The following is a 22,315-nucleotide window of genomic DNA, read 5'->3' on the forward strand; positions in this document are numbered from 1 at the left end:
GCCCTTGGCACCTAATTAGTTATATATAAAAAAAGGTTGCCGTGCCATCCAACAGTCTCTGCGGGGAAAGTTAACTTTTCTTTCTGGGGTTTTACGTGCCAAAACCAGTTCCGATTATGAGGCACGCGGGAAAGTAAACTGCTCGTCGCAGGCTAACCACTCGGAGCAGTGCATTTCTGTTATGTTGGTATTTCATAATATCGGGGAGCTGTTGGTGCATTGTGTAAAGAATATTTATGTTATTGTCAATGACAGGGCCAGCTTGCTTACCCAGTAAGACAGTTTCAGGGCCCTGCAATTCCATGCACATGATCTTTTTCAAGTTTCATGGGGTGGGGGGTTCATTGCTGGAAAAAATAAGCACACCTCGTAAGCTTTACATAAAATAACCATTCAGTGCGTTCCTCGCTGGAAACGGCTTGTTTTGGTGTCGCTTATGATGCTCAACTCCCAAATTAACATCTTGACAATTAGAACAAATAAAAAGTTGGCTCATTACTTTGCTTTGCTACTTGGATGACGTGCACCATGAATACGAGCGCTTTTTCAACCAAACTCCAAAGAACATGCACTTTGTTTTGTTTGTGTATACTGAACAGTAATTTACTGATGCAGAAGTACTTTTCTCTTTAGTGTCCCTTTAAGACCACGGTGGTCAGGACTAACACGGTTCGTTTGCTCCCCCTCCCCCTTTTTTTTCTTCTTTAAATTAAAGTTTGTGCATGATGCACTCTGTATAGCTGTTGAAAATGTTGCAATTATTGTTGACAAGCACCATTGTTGCGCACACAGGAAAGTAATCAAGCCTTCGCTCTTGATTATTATGCATAATTTTCCCCCGCCTAGCAATGCCTACATCTGTAAAATTAGCAATGGCTTGAATATTAACAGCACTGTTGTCATTTTATGGCTGATATGTTGCAGGTGTAAAACCGCCTTAGAAGGCTGCATATTTTGTTAAACATCTAACTTTAAAAACTGTGCACCAAAAGGCTTGCACCTTTTGGCCAGTTTGAATGTTTCCATCTCAAGTTATACCAAATGCAACCTGCATTTTTGCGTTGAAAGGGGCTTGTAATAATAAATAGTTCATTGTTTATTGAGATTTGCAGTTGCTTGACTGTCTCTGATGTGTCATAACACTGACTGTTGGTGGCGGTGGGTGAAACTGAAAACTTGCAAACAATATAAAAACAATGACAAACTAATTCTTTAGTGTCATTGTACAGTTCCTGAGTTATGTTAACTTGTACCACTGATACTTTGACGTCATCAAAGCTGTGCCAGCTTGTTCACAATGTCTTCGCAGTTTGCTGTGGGCATTCACAGAGGTCACAAATATCTTATTCATGACATTTGTCTGTTGAATGTAGCCTGCACAGCTTAACAGGTTGCTTGTCGTTCTAGTGTCTATTACAATCTGTTTTGAATATTTTTACTTTGTTCAAATGCACTTATGACAAGGCAAAGAGGAGGGCCAAGAAGGCGGAATGCGAGTCGGCTGTGGACGCCACGGAGCTGTCGGGTAATTGCTTGTGTTTTTGTTTTTTAATGCTCATGCTTATGTGAAAGGGCAAGGCAAACTCGGAGCAGGGTTACATTTACAGAGCAGTCGCTCTGCCAACTGGGCTGACCAGGAAGCTAGCAGGTGACAGCATCAGGCTAAAGTGGCAAGTCGAAGTGCATGCAACAAAGGTTACCAGGATACCATACAGTCACTTCTAGATTAATATAATCTTGTGTTGACATGTGCTTGCCTCCTGCATAGCTCTCTATCTGTCCCCAAAAAATGGTGGTGTATGGTTGAGTATATTAGACCAAAATGTTCTTTCTTTTACTGGAGAACTTTTTTTAGAAGTAGCTGCATTCGTTTTCATTTTTTAAAAATCTCCATGCTACTTAAACAGCCCACTTTTTCCTTTATGACTATACCTTTGCCTTGAAAATTTCTTAATTGTTGATTTAGTATATAGTGGCTCAAAAATAAATGTACATGCATAAACGTTCTATTTAGGCGTTGAAGCTGGCCATGATGAAGAGGGGCGTGCTGCTTCACCTCAAATGGAGCTACCTGAACCTCGTAAGCTTTCCATAAAATAACCATTCAGTGTGTTTAACTGCCCAGCTCTGGTCTTTTTAGGATTCTCGAAACTAATGCGGTCACCATTAGGGTTGAACATGTGTGCGATGACCAGCTAAGTTTGAATTAATTTTAGGATTGGTATAACAAAAGTTGATCCCATTGAAATCTATAGGCTTCAACTTTGAATGGAATCGAATATGCTGGAGTCCGCTTAGGAAGTAGGCTGTAGTAGCACTTTTATTTTGCATGTGGCTGGAAAGCTTGTGCATGCGTTGCTGTACAGATCAATATGCACAAATCGGCATTTGTTTTGGCCTATCTGAGCAATGAATTTCTAAAAACAGATGGCACTGAAAAAAAAGTTGTCCCAGTTTAACCTGAAAGGCGAAGCATCAACTGCGATAGCATATTTGTAGAGAGCTATATGGAGTAATGATATTAGCTTTATCAGCAGTATAAACTTGGACATGCAGCAGCACCGGCAACACGCAGAACTGTTGTCGACGCCGTCGGCGTTTTGCGCGCGTTCGCTCAAAATGCGTGTGGCGTTGGTGACTGTTGCCGGAGCCTCTGATATAAACAGGCACTTGGTGCCGCAGCTAAACGTCGCCTCCCTTCCCTCCCCCTCCCCCCCTCCCCAACGGCCTCTCACGTGTCGGAAGAAGGCGCGTTTGCTCTACATATATGGTGATTGTAAAGGAGGAAAGAGACGCCTACTTCTCCAGCCCTTAAGGGAGCACGGCGCAGAACGCACGTTTGTTCTCCGCCGTGTGTTCACTCCCCGTGAAAGCGCGCGCCCCTCGCGCCCTTTCACTCGCACATACAGCGTTCGGCGCGCGGCGACTATTTCATCTCCATTGACGTCATACGGAACCTCACGGCGACGGCGACGGTGACGCCGACGGCAGAAATCTGCTTTTGAGTGTCCATATAATTGCTATCGCAATAATATACCGAGACCTTCTTGCTATTTGTGCATTAAAGCAGCACTGAACCACCCCTTGATCTTGGCAAGCAAACACATTCTACATGTAGCGGGAGGAGCTGAGAAGCAGTCTTACGATAGCTTTCCAGAGGGCTGCTCCTCACCATTTTTTTAACTGCTGGCTAGCTTCCAGTAGGCATTATGTGGTCAATTCTTTTGACAAATTACTTGTGTTTATACCCTGTCAGAGAATTAGCACGTGGGTAATCGACAATTGCCAATGCATCGCCACTCCCTTATCATTCTTAAAAGTTTTGTCTGATACCCATCTTGAATAGTTACCATAAGTTTCCTTCGAAAAAATAAAGGTGAGGTGTGATAGGCCTGTCATTGCTACTGGCACTGCCCCGGCTTAAGAGAGCCAATGAGTTGTGGGTTAATAGGGAAAGTAAATATTATGCTCCGAATGCCTTCGTTTATGAGGCCTTTTCAAACATTTTTTAAAATTGTATTCCTTGGAAAAACGCTGCACTCAACAGCGGAATGTGTTTCTCGAATCTTGGAAAAGGGCTCCCAGGGCCCCTTTAAAAGTAATTATCAAAGAGGCTATGTGCTAGAACTCTTCCAGGAAGGCAAGTTCAAGTTTGAAATGTTCGCAAGAAGTTTAGAGAGTTTCTATGATCTGAAGAATGGCCCATCGTATGCTGATGTGTGATCCTTAGTCACACGCAAGTTTGGAAGGTGAATTTAATAGTGTGTTTGAGAAGGAGCCAGCCCCAAAAACACAAACTCTTTGGTACGCCTTTTGGGTTGTATTGTACATTAGGTTGACAGCCTACCCTAACCGAGTACCCTGTTTTCTACCACCCTGATCTCTACCACCAGATCACTGTATAGAACTTAGAAGTTCTCAAGTAACTTTCCTTTAATATCTCACCATATTGTATGTAACGCCATTTCTAGAGTAGTTAGTGTTCTCAATATTACATTTAGTGGAAAATTTGAACATATTTATCAAGTTTTCAAGAACTGCACTGAGACAACATATAGCCCAATTTTCTATGCGTGCGTGGTGTTTCCTATCTGCATTCGGCCACTGTGATGTTTATACAAAACTTTTAAGGAGGGAAATGGCACTTCTATTGCAGCGTGTATTACGCATGGTCATTGCGTGGATAATCACACTTCTAGTGGTATATTTCATACTGGTTGTATGCTTCATTTATTAAGCTAAAGTTGCAAGGGCCACTTCACTACTACACATTATGCCAAAACTAAGCAGAATGTATGTAATTGTACAAAATTTAAGTGATATACAAACTGAGAAAATGTGTGTCCGCATGGTTTCTTGCAACCAATCTTGGGCTGGGGTCTTCTTGTTTATATAATGGTCGATTAGAAATGGCGGTTTGTTGCTCGGTTATGCTGGCACTAATTGTGGATTGCTGCTACTCTGCCCTATCTTCACCATGCCCTGCAAGGGTACCAGCTGGGGAAAGCGCCACCGGCACATCTCCTTTGGAGCCACCACAAAGGGAAGGTTCTGAGGAGATGATGTGCGAGTCTCTTTACATTTTTACACAGCTCATAAAAGTCGAATAACTTCGAGGTTGCTTTCATTCTGCAGTTCATTCTTGACACCTAAACGTATGACAGAACTGTTACCTGTATCATTCATCACAAAAAAGCTCTAGGCTTTCAAATTGCTACATTATTTGAAATGTCTCTCTTGCATCATTTATTTTATGAAGAGAACATGTTCAATGGCTATCATAAGTGCCACAGGTATGGTGCAAAGTTTCTGCAGGCAATTTTTTTCCAATCTTGAGATGCTTAATCAAAAATGATGACGCAAGGATGTACAAGGTCTGTCTCAAAAGTTCTTGCCATATGTTTTAAAGAAATAATTTTGCTAGCTTTCGGACATATTGTGGTCACCTTCAAAGTACCGTACTTTCCGGTGTATAAGACGCGTTTTTTTTTCAGAATTTTTCGTCGGTGCGTCTTATAGAACGGTGCGACTTATGTAAGTCTTTTTTTTTCGGGAAAAATGCCGTCAAAAATGCATTCGATGTTATGGCCACGCGAAGCGCGCTGGTTGACTTAATTGCTGCGTGTTCTGTGCGCGCTATCGAGGTGCCAAGTTCTTCTCGTGATCGAGTTCCTGAGCGCCGTGCGATGAGGACGGAGCAGCAATGCAAGCGGCGGCAGGTCGACCGTGTGTCGGCTGACCCCGAATTTGTCGCATCTGCAAATTGCTGTCAAGATACACCGCGCGCCGCTATGCAAACTACGCAGTTGCTACCAGCGTACAAACCGCCACCCCCCTACCAGCGTACAAACCGCCTTCCCGCTTTCCTCCCTTGTGCGCGATTCGGCTCACCGTCGGACGCTTTCACTCGCACATACAGAGTATGGCGCACGGGGACGATGTTATCGCCCTTGGACTTTATACGGAACATCGTGGCAACCACGACGGCAGAAATGCGCCTGGAGCGGAAATATGTGATACCGTTACTACAGTGAACTAGAAGCACCCTTACGCTTGCGGGTGACCCACGTTTACGGAAAGAAACGTCACAATTTTTGTTTTTTAATCGCTTACCGAACGAAGCGGTGCGTGTTATACACCGGGGTGACTTATTTACGTTTTTTCTGGAAAAGCTGCCGGTTTGAGGGGGTGAGTCTTATACAAAGATGCGACTTATAGACCGGGAAATACAGTACTCCCCATTAGACACAATACAATGGTTCCACCTCTCCTTATATAGCTGGAAGCACCCTTGAAAGTCTTTAAATACCTATGAATTTTTGTCACCGAGACCTGTACAAATCCTGATACTTTACCAGAGTGCTCTGAAACAACCAAATATGACATAAATGTACCGTTTCTGCTGTGATGTAAATATTTTTGTGCTTCAGCGGTGCTGCTGCGGGTGCAGTTGGAGGTGGGGCAGCAGAACAGGGACGTCCTGCATGAGCTGCAGCAGCTGATGCATGAGGTACGGGTCGTGTCTGAGAGGCTGGATGAAACTGAGCCTCTCGACAAGACCCGGGCAGTGTCTCAGCCTGCCTTGTCGACAGTGCCTCCAGTTCTTCCTCGGCTACCTGCCGACAATATTGAAGAATTAGAGGCAGCCGTGCGGGATGAGGCTGTCGCTGCCACCTTGGTTTGTACTGCCCTTTTATTTTTAATTATAAGGACATGTAACATGTGGAAGTTCTGTGCTGTTTCATGAAACATGCTGTGGGTTCTATGTGAAGGAACTTTGCATAGCACACACTAAAGAGTTCATGGAAATAATTTGTTCCCTGCTGTATAGTTTCTAATGACATATATGGAGTGGACCTCAGTTTCCTTAACATGCATCTAAATCTAATCGTACACTAGTGTTCTTGAAATGAGGCCTCATCCAAATGTGACCATGACTGCCAGAATCAAATGTTTGATCTCGAGCTCAGCACTGCAACGCCATAGGCACTGAGCTACCGTAGTGGCTTGCTGAATCGGTGATTTCCAACAGCTCTCCGTAGAGATACATTCATGAAGCAGGAGTAAGTCGTTAAGTTAAAAAACATCCATTGCTGATATAAAATGCAAACTATGGCAGCTTTCTATAGAAGGACACAATGCAGAGCACTTGTAAATAAATTCTTTTTGTTGGACGAGTTGGCACATCGTGAATGATAAATAGCAGTGCAAACAAGTGGGACACAGTACAGGAAAAAGGGGTGCTATGATGTTCTGTATATACTGTATTTACCTCATTTTAAGCTACAGTTTTGTTTTCTAAATAATAGAGTTTGAAAACTGCATTGCAATTAGATATGTAATGAAAACCACATTTGCAGCTAGTCTAGTGTACCTGTTGTCGAATCGCCTCATCATTTTGCCTCATCAGGCAAAATTTTGCCTCATCAGCACTAACATTTTTTCTTGTGCTACAAGCTCATAAAACAAACTCCTAAACAATCCAGTTTCATACAATGGTTCAAAGCATTTTCTAGAGCACTAGCAATTACCGTATTTACACGATTGTAGGTAGACCCATTTTTCAGATTTGGCAATCCAATGATGGGGGGTCGACTTAGAATCGAAACCGAACCGTGTACCGCTAGTAACGGCAAGAGAAATAAGAAATCAGGGGTGCTACGGCGTGGTTACAACTTTGCACCTACGTTTTTATGGTTACGGTAGAAGCGTAGCGTAATAATTTACTGTATTGCATACATTTTGATTGCGCGCACCACGAGCGCACGGCTCTTGTGGGAGCATCGATCATGGAAGAGCCGCCGTTTAGGGGGTATTGGTAGATGGCGGAAGAGCCGTCGTTTGGGGGTATTGGTAGCTGGTGGAAGAGCCGCCGTTAGGGGTGTATTGGTAGTTGGCGGAAGAGCTTTTCTTTGAGATACGATTGTTTTCGACTGCCGCGCGCATCTGTCACTTCTGCTGTTGTGCTGAATCGGCGCGCCTGTCATGAGTGCCAAGAACTTTGGGCGCTCGTTCTCAGCAGAGTTCAAACGGGCTGCTATCCTCCATGTTGAGGAAACTAACAACTGCGCAGCGGGACGCAAGTCTGGAGTCAGTGAACGTGTGGTGCGGCCGTGGCGGCTTCAGCGCGAGAAAATCTGGCCTCTCTGGCTACTGTGTGCGGGTGGGTCCTCTCTGTGTGGGGGGCTGTACCGCACGATGTCGTGGTTCGGTCGTTCGCGAAGTGTGGACTCACTTTTGATGACGACGTGCTGTGGGACCGCAGCAGCTATGACGGCAGCAGTACCAGTGAGGTCAACTCTAGTGACGATGAGTAGTCTTAGCAACCCCATCAATAACTTTCCCTTGTGTGAAATGCACTCGCGTGGTTTCTGTCCCTCCCCCCCCCCACACACACAATTTGTTTGAGACATGAAATTTTGGGGGGGTCGACCTACATTCGAGTCGACTTACAATCGTGTAAATACAGTACTGTCAGAATGTAAACCCACATACCCTGTGGCCCCTGTTACTTTTTATTGCACTACTCTGATTTTTCTGTGCTTTGTTTTATCTGCTACTATGTTACATTATGTAAGAGAATTCATGCCCTTCAGATTGAATAAATGAAATACCGTATTTACTTGTGTAATGGACGCGCTCGCATAAGGAACGCACCCTCAACTTTCGTCGTCAAAATTTCATTTTTTTTTCTCCCACGTAATAAACGCACCCTGAACTTGCTGCCGTGAAGTAGGAGACACAGTACGATTCGGCATCCGATATGGCATTTGGTGGGTACGATTGTATTGGACGCCGAATTGTACGTGTCTCCTACTTTTATTGCGGTAGCAATCATATGGACACTCCAGGTGCATTTTTGAAGTCGGCGCCAATGATCGCGGCTCTATCCCGTGTTCGAGGGAAGAAAGCAAGTAGGAAACGCGCCGTATTTCGTCGTGTGCATGGCGCCGCTGGGAGGGAGGCGGCACGGCACGGCAACTGCACATTGCACGGCTGCGCGTGCCCTATCTTGAAAACGATCTGCGTCGGAGGCTGAGTCAAGGTGCGACGGCAGCTTATACTTTTGAGCGTACTCAGTTATCGCCGCTCAGTTTGCGTTGAAGCGATACACGGCATGAAGGTCACTTCGCTCGCTGTTGCTGCAGCGCTTCCTCACACCAGCATTTCGACAGTGAGTGTCCGCGGTCATCGAGTGTGAATGGTTCATGTTGGCCTGTGTGCGCTGACACCATGCTGGTTAAATTACTTTGGAAGTTAATACGGGCGATACAACTACTATCCTTACTTTGTATAGCTCTCTGCGCAATTGCTATCGCAATCGATGGTTCGCCTTTCGGACGAAACGGCGGCTTTCTTTAGAGGGTGGCCGCGGAAAAACAAGTCGTTCAAAATTTTACCCTGCATAATAAACGCACCCCCCCCCCAACTTTGCGCATATTGACACGTACACATGTTTATCTTTCACCGGTAGCCGCTTTCAACATTGGCTGACAAATGTTAAACGTTATCGCTCGGCGCAGGACGCGCCTGCATTGGAAGCTTCTCGGACGTTATCGATGCTTCTATCCGTCGTCTGTGGTCACCGACGCCCATGTAATCTGATTGTATGAGCGACGCGAATTGTCTAGAACTTTCTGGAAGACACGCGGGCATCAGGGATTAATCTGGAACCTTCGGTGACTCAGGTATAAAAGCCGACGCGTTTCGCCGCTGATCAGATTTTCGACGATCGCCGACTGTGTTCGCCGCTATCGTTGTGCTTTGAGTGTAGCTTGCTTTTGTGGGCACAGGTTCGCCCAATAAACAACCAGTTTCGTCATACACAGTTTTGTGACTGTTTTCTCTACCGTCACTACTACGTGACATCTGGTGGAGGTGCTAGTTCGTTCATGCACCGAACGCCCCCGCAAAGCCGCGACCCAAGCCCGAAACCGGAGAACGAGACCAACGTCGCCAAGGACCAGCGAGCTAGCCGTAGGCAGCAAGGACTTGTGCCGGAGTTCGGACTTCTTCCCGAAAAGACCACTGCAATCAAGGCCAAGTCAACGACCAAAATGGCAGCACCAGCGTCCCCCATCCTGCTGCAGCAACCTCGGGAGCCACCGACTTTTCGTGGATCATCGGCTGAAGACCCTGAAACCTGGCTGGAGACATACGAGAGGACCGCGACGTTCAACAAATGGAGCGACGACGACAAGCTGCGCCATGTGTATTTTTCATTAGATGATGCTGCTCGGACCTGGTTTGAGAACAGAGAGACCACCCTGGTGACGTGGGACCTATTTCGTGAGAACTTCATGAGGACTTTCACGAATGTCGTGCGAAAAGAAAGGGCCGAAGTTTTATTAGAAACCAGAGTGCAATTGCCGAACGAGAACATCGCAATCTTCACGGAGGAGATGACTCGCCTCTTCCGCCACGCCGACCCCGATATGTCAGAGGAAAAGAAAGTTCGGTTCTTGATGCGGGGCGTCAAAGAGCATCTATTCACTGGATTGATGCGCAACCCGCCCAAGACTGTGGCAGAATTTGTTTCGGAGGCCACAACCATCGAGAAGACCCTTGAAATGCGAGCCAGGCAATACAACCGCCGTGCACTGACAAACTACGCCGAAGCTCAAGCTCTAGGCGCCGACGACCTGCACGAGACGATCAGAGCGGTTGTACGGGAAGAACTACAGAAATTATTCCCAAGATCGCATCCTCAGGTGACTTCAATCGCTGACATAGTTAAAGAAGAGGTTCAGCGATCACTAGAAGTGCCAGAAGTTCCGGTATCGCCTCAACCACAGCCGCAAGCGATGACCTACGCCGCCGTCGCCCGTCGTCAAGGCCCCCCTCCGCGCTCGCGCCAGGGCCCCGTAACGCCGCAGTTCCGTCGTCCACCGCCGCCGCCGCCAGCACGCCCGCCCGTCGCCCAGCGCAGCTCCCAGCGGAAGACGGACATTTGGCGCGCCCCCGACCACCGCCCGCTCTGCTATCACTGCGGGGAAGCCGGGCATGTCTTCCGCCGATGCCCATACCGCGAGATGGGCCTACGAGGGTTCGCTGTCAACGCGCCACGTCCACAGCTTGGCGAGCGACCACGTGACATCGCCGACTACCTTGCCGGAGCCCAGTGGCAACCACGACGGCCCTCACGCTCGCCGTCACCAGGCCGCTACATCTCGCCGCATCGCCGCCTGTATGCCGGCCCAACCCGGGGCCGATCTCCCAGCCCATACCCGGGAAACTAAAAGCAGCAACCGATGGAGGTGCGGTTGCTGTACGACGCAATGCCGAAGATCCTCCGCCGCCGACGACGACGACGATTCGCGAATCATCACGACGAGATATCAGCACGCCGCCTAGCAACAGCCTTGACAGCACATCGCCGCCGAACGAGGACCTTCCGACGCGACGTAGCAGCAGCAGAGCAAGCCGACGCAGCCGTGATCCGACGCCACGAATTAACCGCAACGCCAGACGCCGGTCTACCGATCTAGACGTGCTCATCGATGGTCATAACGTCACCGCTCTCGTCGACACTGGCGCCGACTATTCAGTTTTCAGTGGCGCGTTCGCCGCCAAGTTAAAGAAGGTGCAGACGGCCTGGCAAGGACCCGATATACGGACAGCGGGAGGTCACCTAATAACGCCGGCTGGAATCTGCACAGCGCGAGTCACGGTAAACAACCGCACTTACCCGGCGAGCTTCGTAATCCTGCAGCACTGCTCCAGGGACGTCATCCTAGGCATGGACTTTCTACACCAACATGGTACAGTCATCGACTTAAGGTCCAAGTCGATAACGCTTTCAACACACAAAGCGATACCGCCGGATACACGCATCAGTTACCATGCCTTGAATGTGCTTGAAGAACAAGTCACCGTTCCGCCTCACTCCAGCGTAATGATTTCCGTCGGTACGGAAGTGCCTGCAGACATGGAGGGCGTCATCGAGGGCGATCATCACTTACTGCTGTACCGTGAAATTTGCGTCGCTAGAGGCATAGCTGAGCTACGTGCAGGGAAAGCAACGGTGATGCTCACGAACTTCAGCCCCGAATACAAGCACATTAACAAAGGCACCACGGTTGCCTACATCGACGAAATAGTACAAGCCAGCAGTGCTTTCGCCTTCACGGATTCCAGTGCACCCGCAACGACGACTATAATACCTGAAGCAACTTTCAACGTTAATCAGAACCTTCCCAGGCATAAGAAAGAACAACTAAAAGCTCTGCTCCTGCAATACAAGGATTGCTTCTCGTCGTCGTCAAAAGTTCGACAAACCCCTGTCGCCAAGCACCGAATCATAACCGACGAAAATGTCCGCCCACTGCGTCAGAGCCCGTACCGAGTTTCGGCACGCGAACGCGAGGCCATAAGGCAACAAGTCGACGAAATGCTACGCGACGACATCATCCAGCCGTCCAAGAGTCCGTGGGCGTCCCCCGTGGTGTTAGTGAAGAAGAAGGATGGAACCCTACGTTTCTGCGTCGATTATCGTCGCCTCAACAAGGTCACGAAGAAGGACGTATACCCCCTTCCACGGATTGACGACGCCTTGGATCGACTATACAACGCAAAGTATTTTTCGTCGATGGACCTCAAAACCGGCTACTGGCAAATCGAAGTCGACGAGAGGGACCGGGAGAAGACGGCCTTTATAACACCAGACGGACTGTTCGAGTTCAAGGTCATGCCGTTTGGTCTTTGCTCGGCACCTGCGACTTTCCAACGCGTCATGGATACAGTACTGGCAGGCTTGAAGTGGCAGACTTGCCTCGTCTATTTGGACGACGTCGTTGTGTTTGCCTCAAGCTTCGAAGAACACCTGCGGCGCCTTGAAACAGTTCTTCAAGCAATCAAAACCTCCGGACTCACGTTAAAGCCAGAAAAGTGCCGCTTCGCATATGAGGAGCTCTTGTTTTTGGGCCACGTCATCAACAAGTCTGGAGTGCGCCCCGACCCTCAGAAAACTGCGGCCATCTCCAACTTTCCTCTGCCCGCTGACAAGAAGGCAGTGCGTAGATTTCTGGGACTGTGCGCCTATTACAGGCGCTTCGTCAAGGATTTTTCACGGATCGCCGAGCCACTGACGTACCTCACGAAGGCCGACGTCGAATTCAAGTGGGAGATGCCGCAAATCGAAGCATTTGAAGAACTGAAGCGACGCCTACAATCGCCGCCCATCCTTGCGCATTTCGACGAAAATGCCGATACCGAAGTCCACACCGACGCAAGCGGCGTAGGACTCGGCGCCGTGCTTGTGCAGAGGACTGATGGACTAGAAAGGGTTGTAAGTTACGCTAGCCGGTCGCTATCGAAGGCGGAAGCAAATTATTCCACAACAGAAAAGGAGTGCCTCGCCATCATCTGGGCTACATCAAAGTTTCGCCCCTACCTCTATGGCAGGCCCTTTAAAGTTGTGAGCGACCACCACGCCTTGTGTTGGCTAGCTAACTTGAAGGATCCTTCAGGTCGCCTCGCACGATGGAGTCTGAGACTTCAAGAATTCGACATCACCGTCGTTTACAAGTCCGGGCGAAAGCACTCTGACGCCGACTGCTTGTCTCGCGCCCCCGTCGAACCGCCGCCACAGGATGACCAGGATGACGACACTTTCTTGGGACCCATCAGTGCCGACGAATTCGCCGAACAACAGCGAGCCGACCCGGAACTAAGGAACCTTGTAGATTACCTGGAAGGCAAGACCGTCACTGTGCCGAAGGTGTTCAGGCGAGGATTGGCGTCGTTTTTCTTGCAAAACGACATTCTCCTAAAGAAGAACTTCTCGCCTCTCCGAGCCAACTACCTCCTCGTGGTACCCTCAGCATTGCGTCCAGAGGTTCTGCAAGCTCTCCATGACGACCCAACGGCTGGACACTTCGGTTTTTCCCGCACGCTCGCAAGGATACAAGAAAAATACTACTGGCCTCGCCTCTCTGCCGACGTCGCCCATTACGTAAGGACATGCCGAGACTGTCAGCGACGCAAAACACCGCCGACAAAGCCAGCCGGACTTCTACAGCCGATCGAGCCACCTCGCCGACCGTTCCAGCAGATTGGGATGGACTTACTGGGGCCTTTTCCGACGTCGACGTCCGGGAATAAATGGATCGTCGTAGCTACGGACTACCTCACCCGCTACGCCGAAACAAAAGCCTTGCCCACGGCAGTGCTGCCGAGGTAGCCCGATTCTTCGTTGAGAACATCCTCCTGCGTCACGGTGCCCCAGAAGTCCTCATCACCGACAGAGGTACTGCCTTTACGGCAGAAATAACTCAAGCCATCCTGCGATACAGACACACAAGCCATCGCCGGACCACCGCCTACCACCCGCAGACGAATGGCCTCACCGAGCGCCTAAATAAGACCATCGCCGACATGCTGGCAATGTACGTCGACGTCGAACACAAGACGTGGGATGCCATCCTTCCGTACGTGACCTTCGCATACAACACGGCCGTGCAAGAAACGACGCACATGGCGCCGTTCAACCTGGTCTACGGAAGGAACCCGGCAACGACGCTTGACGCCATGCTACCGGACGTCACCGACGAAGAAAATCTCGACGTTGCCACCTATTTGCAGCGTGCCGAAGAAGGTCGACAGCTCGCCCGCCTGCGTATCAAGAACCAGCAGAGGACCGACAGCCGACACTACAACCTTCGACGACGCTACGTCGAGTACCAGCCCGGTGACCGTGTTTGGGTCTGGACTCCGATACGCCGACGAGGACTTAGCGAGAAGCTATTACGTCGCTATTTCGGACCATATAAGATCACCCGACGTATTGGCGCACTGGACTATGAGGTCGTGCCAGACGGCATTTCGCAATCACAGCGGCGCCGGGCACGACCTGAAGTCATCCACGTGGTGCGTCTTAAGCCTTTCTACGCCCGCTGACAAACTTAGGTACTTTGTTACTTGTTATTGTTTTTTGTTATTTTGTTTATTACGCATGGTTTTGTTTTCGCTTTCGTGTTTGTAGCATCGGGACGATGCTTTTTAAGGGGAGGGTATTGACACGTACACATGTTTATCTTTCACCGGTAGCCGCTTTCAACATTGGCTGACAAATGTTAAACGTTATCGCTCGGCGCAGGACGCGCCTGCATTGGAAGCTTCTCGGACGTTATCAATGCTTCTATCCGTCGTCTGTGGTCACCGACGCCCATGTAATCTGATTGTATGAGCGACGCGAATTGTCTAGAACTTTCTGGAAGACACGCGGGCATCAGGGATTAATCTGGAACCTTCGATGACTCAGGTATAAAAGCCGACGCGTTTCGCCGCTGATCAGATTTTCGACGATCGCCGACTGTGTTCGCCGCTATCGTTGTGCTTTGAGTGTAGCTTGCTTTTGTGGGCACAGGTTCGCCCAATAAACAACCAGTTTCGTCATACACAGTTTTGTGACTGTTTTCTCTACCGTCACTACTACGTGACAATATTTTCAAGGAAAAAAAAGTGCATTGATTATGCGAGTAAGTACGGTATTGTAATAGGGGTGCCCCATTTTCCATGCCTAAATGACAAGAGTTGGGAAAGTCAGTCAAATTGTGAACAGCTCGAACCATTGCATTGAACATTCATGGCAAAAACAGATGCTGGCCATAGAGAGAACACGGCCCCCGTGAAGGGGAAATAGCATTGTTTTATGTTTTTTCACCTTGGTTGCCATCTGTTTTGTTTTTTGACATGCTTTTTCCCAGCGAGTTTAAACTCATAATAAATGTAATGCAGACCAAAATAGTGTTGTTGAAGGGGTTATATGTTCTGCCTTCCCCATGAAACCTTGTTCACTGACATAGTGGTTGGCTGTATGCCTGTTGTAGCTAAATGAAATCAATAATAGTCAGTGAACAAGGCTTCTGTATAGAAGCCGAAACATCCTTTCGACAAGCAAGTCGAAGCAAGTGTCAAACCTTCCGATGTCTTACGTGGTTGCCTTCTGTGCCATGATATTATGAGAGGGAGAAATCTAAACGAAACTTGGCTGTAGAAAAATAGTATAAATTAGGTATTTAGTGCACTCTGGGGTTTGCCAGTATATTTCTGGGGTTTTAGAGTCCGGCAACTTTACGTAAAGGGACACACAACTGCTCAGAACCTGAATTGAGAAAACCGCTTGTGGAAAAATCACCTGTCCTACTGGTTAAAATAAGCCATGTTGTTCTCATTAAATATGGATTTATATTTTTAATTCTTCCCCAAAAGTTGCAAAAAATGACCCTTGGCGCTCCACATGGCAAAAACATGAAGGTGCATAAGTGGCCCGAAGAGGAGGGAAAACTGGAACTTGGTATTGATTCATGGTAAATAAGGAACAGCGCACTGAAAACGTAGACGAAGGGAGAGTTCACACACAACAAGTGCTGACTTTCAACTGGAAAACTTATTGAATGAACGAGTTTATGAACACTTGAACTGTGCATGCACTCGTGGTTAGATCAGGTGAAACAAACAATAATGAATTAAAAAAATAAAAGCCATCACACTGCGTGGTCTAAAAAGGAAATTTCTCTTTCTTGGAAGACTATTGTAGGCTGACTAATGCAACCTGGTCCTGCTTTCTGTATTCTATAGGCCTCGCAAATTTCATGTGTCAATTGGTCTGTGTGGCGAAAAAGAATCTCGGTTCAAGAAAATTCTGCAGTGCACCCGAATTGCCAAATGCGAGGCGCAAACAGTGCATTTTGGTGCTCCACGAGGCGCACGTTTACACACCGCCCTGAGTGTCCCACGTACACTCGACCACAGGTGGGAGGGATGCTGTATACGATTGCAGTGGTGCAAGGCACACGCATATTAGTGTGCCTTACAGGGCAGACATTTTTGTTTTTCATTTGCACCTTTCTCCCTCTACACATTTTGTAACTGCTGCGCAGATGCTACCCACTTTCTTTCTGGCTGAAAAAAAATATATGCCATGCCACGATCCCCCCCCCCCCCCACACCTTTTTTTTTGTTTCAACCTGTGCGAACGCTAGTGTCCATAGCATGCTTCAATTCTTGCACGAACTTTCCACAAGACAGCATGCTATTGGTGTCTTGTGGAAAGCTTGTGCGAAGAGTAAAGTTTGGAGAGTAAAGGTGCGGCACCAAGAAGCAAGCCGTTAGCCATACATCCACTAGCGTTCGCACAGGTTGAAGGGGGGGGGGGGATCGTGGCATGGCATAGATTTGTTTTGTTCTTTTCAGCCAGAAAGAAAGTAGGTAGCGTCTGCCCTGTAAGGCACACTAACATGTGTGTGCCTTGCGCCACTGCAATCGTGTACAGCATCCCCCTCACCTGTGGCCGAGTGTACGTGGGACAATCGGGGCGGTGTGTAAACGTGCACCTCAGGGAGCACCAAAATGCACTGTTTGCGCCTCGCATTTCGCAATGCATTGCCATGACTGCGGGTGCACTGCAGAATTATCTCGGACCGAGATTCTTTTTCGCCACACAGACCAATTGACGCATGACATTTGCGAGGCCTATAGAATACAGAAAGCAGGATCAGGTTGCATTAGTCAGCCTGCAATAGTCTTCCAAGAAGAAATTTCCTTTTTAGACCACGCAAATCGACAGCGGAGCAGCGCGATGGTTTTTATTTTTGTTAATTCGTTATTGTTTAGTATCACCTTATCTAACCACGAGTGCATGTCATAAATTGTTCACTGCCTTCCAGATGCATGCGCAGTTCAACAGTTCATAAACTCGTTCATTCAATAAACTTACCAGTTGAAAGTACGCACTTGTGGTGTGTCTACGTCTCCCTATGCTTTCAGGACACTGTTCCTTATTTACCATGAATAAGAGACCTATCACATGGCTTTCTATTATTTTATGGGGTTCATGGTATTTTTATTAGTATTGAAATGCAGTCCATATTTTTTTGTTACTTCTTTTTTGCCTTACAATATGCTGTTAAGCCTTCGTTTGTAGTGAAAGTGACACTGCCTTTGTTTTCAATGAGTTGGCTTGGTAAGTCTATCGACAGAATAATGATAACGGGGGCCAGGCAGCCATGATGTAGGTGTGTATTTGGGGGGAAAACGCTGTACAATTGTAAGAAGGTCTGTACGACAATGCAAACTTATTGTACCAGCTTTATATTTTCAAAAGTGGTTGAAAAGGCCAAAATGTACGCAGTTAACTGCAGTTGCACTTACTCCTGTGAAAGCAGAATGATAGGCTGCTTTCACAATTTGCGAAGCTGCAGGTGAAAACATTGCTGAGGGTTAACTTTTGGTTACCACAAAACTAGGTCTTTGAAAACTGGTTGTCAGTCCCTTTAACGCAAAAAGTGAAGGTCTGAAAATATCATGTCGGTATGCCTTTAAGCTGTTTTGTGCCACACATACGTAGATCTGACTTTCCTGCACTCTAATGTCACATCCCCTAATTATGCATTGGGAATTTGTATGGAAGTAGAATTGGTGCGCTTACAAATGATAGTGAAAGCTTGGAGAGGTAGTTACTATGAAACATAGTTACTGTGCTAAGGGTTATGAAACACAAACATGAAATGCACAGAACAGACAAGACCTGATGCACTTCGTGTGTGTGTTTCTTCCAATAACGCTTAGGCGTTGTGGAGCACATTTACAATTAAAGGGCATTGCATCACAAACCTCTTCCAGCAAAAATGTTTTGCTTTGCACTCAGCTAAACATTCACTTCACTTGGCAATAAATTATATTCTGGTAGTATTGGGTAGATTTTTCAACTTGAAAACATTGCCACATATAATGCTCATTTCCAAATCTCTGGCAATTTTTGTCTTTTGCAGCGCAAGCACCTCCTGCAAATAGGAGGGAAGTCGTTGCGCGAGGTGGCATCGAATGCCATGAAGACTGTAATGGCGCACCCCGTCCAAGTGCTTTACAACCTTCATGGCAGGAAGGGGAAGAGGGCATTCATAAATCTGAAGTTATGCCGGATAGTCACAGGTAAAGCTTCCTTATTCATCCTTTTGCATTGTTGAAGTATTGTGTATACAGCCGAACTCCTATACTGCGAAATGGCTTCCATAACAAGAGATTGTCCTTGCCAAAATCCTGTCTTTCATATGAATTGTCAACTTCTACAACGAAGAAATTTAGGCGTCCCTGTTGGCGGATTTCATTTTTTACTACGAAAGCCACATACTCAGCCACCACTGCCCTTGCAGAAATTGCGAAAGTGTGCTCTGCACTAGCACCAATGGCAGCTTAGGTGAATTGCTTGACGAGCATGCCGATGAATTGCATCATACCAGACAGCTTACACGTTTAGCATCAGCGGGTGAGACAGTTGAATATGTCTCGGTTAGTAAAGACATGGTGTGATCATCACTGATGACGTTAACGCTATGTTAGGGTGGAAAAACAGGAATTTCAACGAAGGCAACAGGGATGAAGATCCTGTAAATGGATCAAGAATTTTCATGGTGGGGACGGCAATAGCAGCATTCAATTATCCACAGGAATACTTTGCGTATCCTGCATTTCGCCGCTGAGCATGCTGTGAATCTCGATTCAATAACGTTGGCTGCGGTTGCAAATTCTGTCAGATAAACTGTGTGCTAAAGATTTAGCAACTTATTTCACTAAGTCTCTTGAGTTCATGTTAAGGTTTTCTTTTGTTGAATGTGCTTGCCTGCTCTATTGTGGGTGATCTTTACGGTGCATGTTGTATGGACTAATTGTGGTCTTTGTATGGTTGTGTGCAGATGTGATCTGTGCGAAAGGGGGGGGGGGTCGACCTTACAGAAGCACAGGACTTCATTAAGAGGTGGTTGCCAGGGTCTGTGGACAGGGGTGGTGGCAGGAAGAGGTGTTTCGCAGAAACGCTTGCAGCAGAGCAGCCCGATTATCCCTCCCTTTGGGGCAGGAATCATTGCCGGCCCACTGCTACCCTCTCCCTGCCCCACCCTAGCCCTCAGGTCCCTGGTCATTCCACTGTCGGCCCCTCTTGTCCGGCTGCTGCTGCCCCTGCTCCTTCCCCTGCTGCTACCCCTGGAGCTGAGCACCCCTACTGATTCCTGCATCAGTTCAAGAATTGTATTGTAAATAGTATTCTAAATAAATTATATTTTAGTTTATGCTTTGTGTGTGTCTGCAGGAAGTTTCCTTCCCGCACTTATTTCCATCACGTTGCCTTCACTACTAATTGTATAGGCAGTAGGCTAGCATACAAGCAACAGAATGGCCGAGTACAGGCTATGCTTGAAACACATTGGATGCAAAATGGCTGAGCACTGGATAATCTGGAAACGCGTTGGATACAGAATGGCTGAGCACTTGATATTCTGGAAACGCGTTAGATACAAGATGGCTGAGCACTGGCTATTCTGGAAACGCGTTGGATACAATATCGCTGAGCACTGGATATGCTGGAAACGCATTGGATACAAAATGGCTGAGCACTAGATATGCTGGAAACGCGTTGGATACAAAATGGCAGAGCACTGGATTTTTTAAATACACTGGATACAGAATGGCTGAACACTGGCTCTATGCTCGAACTACATTGGATACTACAATGGCAAACTGTACGGCCAATCTTGGCTCGAACAGTGGGTGGACCTAGGATCGGGTTGCACTTTGCCATGATGCCAGGATAGGGCCAAAGTTCGTACCAATTTCTGCGAGCATTGGACCATGCTTGGCCCAGTGCTGTCGTGCTGCCTGGGATGGAGCTCCGCGATTTTCCATCTTTTGACCAGTTTTTCTTACGATGTGCTGAATTTCGTGTGGGGTACGTGATTCGGGAACATTTAAGGACTCTGCGGACACCACAGTGTTACCGGTGAGCTCTTCGCCTTTTGGTAAATACGGCCCAGGACGTGCCCGCCACGCGTGTGCGGATTGCTAACACTTAGGCCCATTACGTCGTCGGCTGCTGCGCGGGAGACGTCGGGCGCGCTGCCGTGACAGATGGCGACGCCGGCTGCATCCGGAGCTGCGACGCCGACGGCGGCGAACGCTACGACGGACGCGCCTGAACCAAGCTATGCTGAAGCTACAAGCTTGCTCGAACGACTAAAAGCACAAGCCGCGCTCGCGGACTTGGACCGGGAGCAAATGGAGTGCCAAGACACTGACGGAGGGGATGACATCATCCCACACGACACCGATACGCCTACCACACGCATCGAGGAAGACGAGGACAAAGAAGGAGACTGGCAAACGGTGTTAACCATTCGCCAGAAGAAGGCTCTCGCAAGAGCTGGAAGGAAAACCGAGGGAGCAGTGGGTGCTGTGACTCATCGAGCCAGCACCTCGGACCACCCAAGAAGCCGCCGTTGAAGAAAAGTCACGAGCCAACAGACTACATCCGTTACCAAAGGAAGACTTCAAAATAATAGTCCGACCACATCAAGGGCTACCAATCAAAGAGTTGACGGCACCGCAGATCTCCGAAGCGGTCATCATCGCCACGCAAAGGAAGGTGAGAGGGGAACACTTCCTTTTACGACTAAAGTCAGGATCAAACATCTTTATCATATCTACCCCCCAAGAAGAGGTAGCAGATATAGTCAGGAAGATAACAACGATCGTTATCAACGGCAAACAACACGCAGTAAAGGCTTACGTGACGGCCGGAGAAGACACAAAGAAAGGCGTCGTGCACGGATTGTCACCGCACACGATTCCGGAAACACTCCAAGCCAACCTGCGCATCAGAACGCAAGGAGTGGAGATACTACGAGTGCGTATGCTTGGGGAATCAAATACAGCAGTTATAACTTTCTATGGCCCCATGATACCACGCTTTGTTTACTACATGGGAGGAGAAATGCCCTGTTACCCATTCAAGAATACCGTACAATTTTGCAATGCGTGCATACAAGCAGCACAGGACAGACGTTTGTCCTCAACCTCATACCTCAGTATGCAACAGATGCGGCACTAAAGAGCCAGAGCCGGAGCACGAATGTAAACCCACCTGTACTTGTGGAGAGGAGCATCTTGCCGGGTCGAAGGATGGCAAGAAACAGTTCAAAAAGCCACAGCAGAACAACAAAACGCCAAGGAAATCGTCATCCAGAATATCGAAAGCTCCGAGCAAGGAATCTCCACCGAGGCCACGTTGGTACGACACGGACGACACGGAAGACGACGACTGGCCACCATTAAAGTGACAGGAAGACCCACAAGCGGCATCACCACGGCAAGAGCGATCTGGATCAAGAGAGCGACGAAGAAGACGAGATAAGGACTCTGACTCTTCAGACTACTCCACTTCCAAACGCCAACCCACTGATACAGGGTCCAGGCAAATATCTTCCACTCCAACAAGGAGGAAGGAACCCACCAACAACAAGGTGAGCTGGGCGGGGATGGTTTCTTCCACGGCTTCTATAACATCTAACCCACAATACCAAAAAATCGTATTCGAAAACAAACAACTCAAGCTAAGTTTAGGAGAACTTAGACTGGAAATCGCCACACTTAAAAGCCAACTCACAACTAAGGCGGTACAAGTAAAGCCCACACATGTGTCACAACAACAAGAACACACGAAAGCGACGCCCTGTATGGACAAAACACTACAACTCCTAGTACAACATATACAAAGCATCCAAAACTTTCAACAACAATTATACGCTGATTTACAGGGTCTTAAAGGATAAGTAGAAGAAACGCTCGCCCGGCAAAGGCCACTACGTAAAAGAGCGAATAGCAACCCCAACGCACCGTCGGCGAGAAAAGGCATGATTTGTACAATCTCGGACTCGACGGACGTCGACATTGTGATCAACAATGGTCAGTAAACGCCCAGAACCACAGACACCGCTGAGATATGGCACTGGAACTGCCGCTCTTTCCAAAGAAGAGCGGCAGCGCT

The 22,315-nt window shown here is 47.9% G+C and overlaps 1 protein-coding gene and 2 long non-coding RNA genes across 4 annotated transcripts in view; 2 read left to right on the plus strand and 1 right to left on the minus strand.

Annotated features, from left to right (window-relative positions):
* Positions 1 to 22,315, minus strand: part of LOC119450772 (long-chain-fatty-acid--CoA ligase) — a 288,333-nt gene that overhangs the window by 109,241 nt on the left and 156,777 nt on the right. The window lies entirely within an intron of this gene.
* The window catches only part of LOC125944844 (uncharacterized), a 216,943-nt gene that overhangs the window by 95,008 nt on the left and 99,620 nt on the right, over positions 1 to 22,315 (plus strand). The window lies entirely within an intron of this gene.
* On the plus strand, positions 1,450 to 6,172 carry LOC125944845 (uncharacterized). Its single transcript, XR_007466549.1, has 3 exons — positions 1,450 to 1,525; positions 5,931 to 6,021; positions 6,069 to 6,172. It is a non-coding gene; the product is annotated as an uncharacterized LOC125944845 (long non-coding RNA).

The sequence above is a fragment of the Dermacentor silvarum genome, chromosome 4 (assembly GCF_013339745.2).
Source record: "Dermacentor silvarum isolate Dsil-2018 chromosome 4, BIME_Dsil_1.4, whole genome shotgun sequence".
In the NCBI taxonomy this organism is placed as follows: Eukaryota; Metazoa; Arthropoda; class Arachnida; order Ixodida; family Ixodidae; genus Dermacentor; species Dermacentor silvarum.